The sequence below is a fragment of the Schistocerca cancellata genome, chromosome 2, assembly GCF_023864275.1.
Source record: "Schistocerca cancellata isolate TAMUIC-IGC-003103 chromosome 2, iqSchCanc2.1, whole genome shotgun sequence".
NCBI lineage: Eukaryota > Metazoa > Arthropoda > Insecta > Orthoptera > Acrididae > Schistocerca > Schistocerca cancellata.
Window position 1 is genome coordinate 477451434 of NC_064627.1, and position 7472 is coordinate 477458905.

The following is a 7472-nucleotide window of genomic DNA, read 5'->3' on the forward strand; positions in this document are numbered from 1 at the left end:
AATTTTTATGTTTAGTGTGTGTAGGCCTAATTTGGATATGTATTGTGGAAGTCATTAAAATCTTGTTGGCTATAGAGTTGTTGCCGTGTAGCGTGGTTTTTTTTCCCTACTTACTCATAGCGGAACTTTTGAATTTGTGCCCTCTGTGGCCTTGGTGAATATTCTAAAAAGCTAATGATAAAAAAATCGTAGAGTGATAGTTAGTTACAAATGGTCGTGAAATGTGTGCAATGCTAGAAATTACCAGGTATTTAGATAAGTAATACCAATTTATTACTTAAAACGTTTTCAACTGCAGTACAACCATGATTTTATTTTATTTATTAATCCATCTTTAAGCATTTTCCATGCTACTGATGTCATTTTACACAGCTACAGAAAAACTCGTACATTTTAGCATGTTCAAGGTATATATATGTGTTATACTGGACGCATTCAGTAATTATTAAATCAAAATGTGTCGTCCAGAATGACAAAAGGAAAATGCATACTGATAAAAACAGTTTAACAAATATAACTGAGACTTGTTTGATAAATGTTAATCATTAAGTGTAAATGCATTATGAAAATAAAACGCAACAGTCTGATACAATAACACTTTTGGAATAGCTCAAGTGATGTAGTGGTGTTATCATACAGTAGCTTTAGTAGATCAGATCATTTTTATTATACATTTTAGATTCTTCTATTTCATAGAAGGTGTTTTGTTCACACCAGCTATTTTTAACATTTCTGAAGACATTCAGTGATACACTGTGTGCTTTAGGTGGTAACATATTAAATAATGGCATTACAGAAGCATCCGATCCCATGCGCCTGCTTTGACACATGACGCCATCAATAGGGTGGAAATGAATACTTCTAGCGTACACAAAATGACAATGACGAAACTACAAATAAACGTGAAAAAAAATAAAAATGACACAATAAAGTCTCACTCCAAAAATAAAATGAAACTAACAGGTCACCCCCAGAAAGTTGGGGGTTTAAGGTTGGGACAAGCTAATTATACAACAATAAAAAAAACACCACATCATCCCAAAACAAATTATGTCAAAAAAATTTAATTTCCAACATTTCGCTAGACCAACAAAACTGCAGCTATCGATACCTAAGACCAACACCTACAACCCCAAAAAATGGAACTGGATATTTTCCTTATCTTATGTAGCTCGACCGAGATATCAGTACCAAAAAACTAATACCTACAACTGCAAAAAGTAGAATTGCATATCCCTTGAACTATATTGCTCAAATGCAGCTATTGATACCAAAAATAACCAGCACCTAGAACTCCAAAAAGGGGACCCAAAACCCTAACAACTCAAAAACTCCACAATCACTACAGCAATTAAAACACAATCGACCTACCATAAATAACACACAAAACATCACAATGTGAAACCCAACTCTCACTTTTGACTCAATACTAAACCTATGCTTATTCTCAAAAGTATGATCATATGGTGTATCAAGTGAAATTTGTGCCTGGATTGAGAACATTTTGGTTGGGGCGGACATCGAATGTTATCTTGTATGGAGAGTCATTGTCTGATGTAGAAGTAACTTCGAGTGTGCCCCTGGGAAGCGTGTTGTGACTCTTGCAGTTGACGTTGTATATTAATGACCTTGCAGACAATATTAATAGTAAAATCAGGCTTTTTGCAGATGACACAGTTATCTGTAATGAAGTACTATCTGAGAAAAACAGCATAAATATTCAGTTGGACCTTGATAGGATTTCAGTGTGGTACAGAGATTAGCAACTGCTCTAAATGTCTATAAATGTAAAATTTTGCACTTCACAAAACTAAAAAAAAATAAAAAGCATAATAATTTTGACTATAAAATCAATGAGTCGCTATTGGAATCAGCCAACTCATGCCAATACCTGGATATGAAATGACTGATCACAAAGGTTCAGTTGAAGGTAAAGCAGGTAGTGTGGCCAGTTCTACAATATTGCTCAAGTGTGTGATTCCCGTACCAGATAGGAATAAATGGGAATATTGAACATATACACAGAAGGGCAGCACAAGTGGTCACAGGTTTATTTAATCCATGGGAGAGTGTCACAAAGATACTGAAGGAAATGAACTGGCAGACCCCTGAAGACAGATGGAAACTCGAGAAAGTCTATTAACAAAGTTTCAAGAACCAACTTTAAATGATTACTCTAGGGATGTACTACAATCCCCCACAAATCGGTCACATAGGGATTGTGAGGATAAGATTAGAATAATTACTGCACACACAGAAGCATTCAAATAACCATTCTTCCCGCACTCCATAGGCAAATGGAACAGGAAGAAACCCTAATAACTGCTACAATGGGATGTACCCTCTGCCATGCACCTCATGGTGGTTTGCAGAGTATAAATGTAAATAAAGATAGTCCTGTCTCTGGTCCGAGCTGCTGGAACTCTCATCAATCTCATGTTGTTGCCACAAACATGACACCTAACATATTCAGCAATAAGACCAAACATCTGCAGAAACTGTGTCAGACATAATATCATTACCCGTTTCAGAACATAATGATGCACAGTTTCTCATTCAGCACTGCTGTTTAAGAAAGTGAAGTGTAAATAATGCAGCACAAGAAATACTGCAAAAAGCCAAAAAACTGCCAAGTGAATATGTGAAATCCAGCCTTTCGACACCAACCGCTGCTAGCAAAAGGGTAAGAGCAGAATATGTAAAGAAACACCAATAACCACAGGAGATGTTTTATAAATAAAAGTGAAATGCATCTGGTGTAATTCTTTTTTATTAGACTGCAGTCAGCTCAAGATGGATAACCTATAGTAACAGAAAAAAAGAACTTAATAACTCACTGAACACTTCCACAACCCACATTACCACACCAAATAAAGGCAAAAGCACATTAGTTTGATGACAACCAAAACTCAAATGAATCAGACACCACACGTTAAACTCAGCACACCCACACAGAGGGCATGACCATACAACAGCACGACAACTACAAACACAACCAATTCAAATATGCCGCACCATAGTGAAGTCATACAACACAACATTGTTGCATCACAGATCAAAGCAGGTGGGTGGAATCGGACACTTCCGCTGATCCTAAATAATTGTATCTCTCTCTATGTGTAACTGTTTTGGGTTTCTTTAAATATAGTAACCGGGATGTCATCATCTGCCTTTGACGTGTGTCATGGTTATGTATTGATTCTCATCATTTATGGCTGTCTTGGTTATCCCTGATATTCACCAAGCAGCTGACAATAAATAAATGGTGACACGATTGGTGGTATTGTGAACTCTTTAAAGTATTCTCTGCATGGTACGTGGTTTCTTACTTCAACAATGCACATAATGGCCCTTTTCTGCCAAATAAAAATTCTTTTTGCTCCTGAGTAGTTGCCCCATAACATCATTGCAAATGTGAGGTGGCTGTGGAAAAAGGCACACAAGTTCTGAGTTTAGTTAGCAGATAAGTGACTCGAGCTAAATTTTACGTATATAGTTAGTGTGTTTTTCCTAACTTAATTTTGGATCAAAATGAATGCCAAGAAGCTTAACTGAGGCACTAGGGTTGTCATTGCAACAAAGACTAAAAAGAATGTTTGCAGTTTCAGAATGATTAATTTTTAATTCATTTGCTCTAAACCATATACTGGGTATTCCCAGTTGTTCTGCACTTTTCTGCTTGAGTGTGTCAAAGACACTATGAACTGTAACAAAGGTGGTGTCATCTGCATATAGTATGCAGGTACGTGGTATCTTACTGGACAAATCACTTATATTAATTATGAAAAGCAAGAGTCCAAGCATGGAATCTTGTGAGACACCTCATCTTACACCCAGAGTGTCTGATTTGTTTTTATTAATTTGTACAATTTGTCTTCTCTCACTCAGATAAGATATGTTCAGAGATTTTACCTTTAAAACCATAAGAGTAGAGAATTCTGTGGCAGGCGGTCGAAAGCTTTACTCAGGTCAAACAAGTGTGGCTCTGACAGGATTCGAATGCAGACAAAGTGAATGAAATAATATTTTTCTCTGCTTTCACAGTTGATAAGCCAGGTCTGAATCCATACCGAGAATCAATAAGAATGTCTTTGACAGATAGGTGTGTTTGGATTTGGAGATGCATGCAGTGCTCTACTACACCCAATAGACTGGGTATTAGATAAATTGGTCAATGATTACTTGGACATGACTTACCTCTTTTTTGTGTAGTGATGTGACCACTCATTTTTAAACATGCTGGAAAAGAGCCAATTTTGTAAATATCCAATTTACAAGAAAACAGAGTTGGTTTGCTATTATGTCTCCCTTTTTTTTTAATTACAGAATCAGATAAATCATTTAAATGTTGTTTCTACTTTTGAGCTGCTTAATTTTGAAATTGATTTCATGATATCTCTTAAATGAACCTCTTTCCAATCACATGTAGAAGAAATGCATTCAGAATGTCACAGGAAAGAGATGCATCCTTTAGGTCATGTTCATATTTATTATTTGACTCAATTGTAATACAGGAACATATGCCACCGGCTTTCACAAAATAGGCATTGAATTCATCTGGTGTGGTGTTAACAATACAGTCATCACTTTTATGATTCTTGCTTCTCCCCAGTTCAGACTTTACAACATTCCAAGCAGCTTTACACTTGTTGTGACTAATATAATTATCATTTGCTTTACACTTTGCAAACCTCTTTTCTTATCTGTATTTACTCTGTAACTCAATGCAACTAGCTTTGTCTGCACCATAATTTTTATACTCAACATAGTAAATCATAATGAATGTTATAAACCTATGCAGAGTGGGTGTGAACCACTCGGATGTAGAGTCATGTTTTCAGGCAGTTGCAGTCTTCTCTTTTCAGAACCTTTGGGCCACAGGTCTTAAAAACATCTTTGAGTAAATCGACAAAAACTACAAATACATTGTCAATATTCTCACTTTCAAGCAGGTTATCATGCCATCTATTCATCTGTGCTACACTGTTAGATTTAACAAAGGCCTTCGACTCAGTCACACATGGAATAATGATTAAAAAAAAAAAAAAAAGAAACTAGAACGTTATGGTATTGTAGATAAACCATTACAATTATTTCAATCATACTTAAGCAATAGGGTACAATTAGTAAAAACAAAATATCGAAAGTCAACACCCATGAACATAAAGAGAGGAATTCCACAAGGCTCAGTGCTTGGCTCTTTCCTGTTCATTGTTTACATCAATGACTTCTCAAATTATATGCCATGCAACAATGTACTGTATGCTGATGATATGACACTAATAACAGATGGAGAATATATGCAAGATGTCATAGAATACAACAAAGTAGTGACTGGTGCAGAGCCAACCTTTTATCAATAAACAAATTGAAAACTGAAGAAATTTACTTCACCCTGAAACCAACTGAACAGAACACAAAAAATGTCAAGTTACTAGGTTTACATATAGATCAAAAACTTACATGGGACAGACACACAAATTATCTATGTGGCAGACTTGCTCGAACTCTCTTTCTGTTACACAAGCTGAGACACGTTATCAGTAAAAATCTGCTAATCTCCACATACTTTGCTTTTTTCCATTCACAACTGCAATATGGGGTACTTCTTTGGGGCAACTCAGTGGGTTCAAGTACCATCTTCAAGTGGCAGAAGAAATCAGTCAGGTGTATTTTAGGACTAGCACCAAGACAAAGTTCCATAAATCATTTTAAAGACCTAAAGACAATGACACTACCTAGTATATACATTTATAATTGTTTAATATATGCTAAAGAGAACATCAAGAACTTTAACTTAAGATCTGAAGTGCATGTTCATAATACTCAAAATAATAGTAACGTAGACCTACCATACACAAGGCTGACATTAACACAAAAGAGTCGTAAACACCTTAACTTGAAATTTTGTAACAAACTCCCAAAGGCTGTGAGTGAACTACTGATGAATAAGTTTAAGCAAACAATAGAAGTGTGGCTCAAATGTATGCCATATTACTCACTTGATGAGTTTTAAAACAGTGACACAAAAGAGATATGCTACATGAAACAAAAAACTGCCATATGAATTATACCTATATGTTTGTGACAGTAATGTACCAACAAAGACTTTTTACATGGATACGTAAGATGTACCATAAATACATCTTGATACTATTTTATATTTAACTGTTATGATTTATTATTATTATTATTTATTATTATTATTACCATTGTGAAGGAATAATTGTTGTATTATAAATATTACTTTAGCATGCATATCTGCTTGCCCTGCACAGGCACAATTATGTTCAATAATAATTATTGTAATTTAAATTTAAAAAAAAGTATTGAACACACTGATGATGCCAATTGTATGGAAAAGATACTGAAAGGCAAATAAAGATTCTATTCTATTCTATTCTGCATCTGTATCTTGTAGCTGTCAATATTTTGATCATACAGCGGCCTAATATGCTTTGCTTTGAGGCAGTTAGATACAGGCTTATTAATTTTTAATTTTAACTATATACTTTCATTGTGTGAAAGAAAGTAAGTATTGAACTATTTTTTCAATGTTGGTGATGACATCAAGACAGAATGACTACCTTGTTGGATTATTATTAATGCAATATAAATTATGTGATCTTAACATGGTAATTGGCTGAATAGACCCACCATGCTTGTAGAGGAAGAAAATGAAACATAAAATCACTCACATGATGGTGCGCTGTACTACCACATCAATAATGGAAACTTCACATCCACAGAATCAACAATACTGTATATTCTCCTTCACTATTTACTACAGTCTGCCAACACTGGGGTATCTTTTCAATTCCCAACTGTAGAAATCACATGGTTTTGAGGTGAAGAAATCATTGAGCCATGTTCAGAGCCAACATGGATTTAGTTCCATCGGGAATTTATGTTCATAGAAATGAACAATATACAGTGTACACAATTTGTTTATCAGCAAAGACGTATATTACGTGTGGAACCCTGGCATGTCAATGAAGTTAACATGTTGTTGTGCAATTCTTTCCATCTCAGAGGTTAAGTATGTGTTACATTGATGCAAAAAATGATTGCTGCTGAATTATGTCCTGCAAATGAGTTTTCCAGTTTGCAATATACATTAGACAAAAAAAAAAAATAGTTACAAAAACTACTGAGGATTAGGGCCACCCAAGTAATTTTCCCTGACCTTAATTGGTGGTGTTCTGGTTGCAGTCAGTGAATCTGCAAGTTATTCATAACTGCACTTTAGTTCTGACCCCTAGTTACAGAAATGTAAATGAAGTTCATTGGCATAGTCATTTAGTGAACTCAGCGGCTGCCTATTTCGTGTTTACAAATGCAAGTAGGACACATATCACAATTAGCTCAGCTGTGGAAAATTTTTTTCCTGGTGTCCTAGAGACATAACAACAACCCAGAATATGTTTGGCAACACTGTGACCTTTGACTTACTTCCTAGGGGAGGCTGAGAA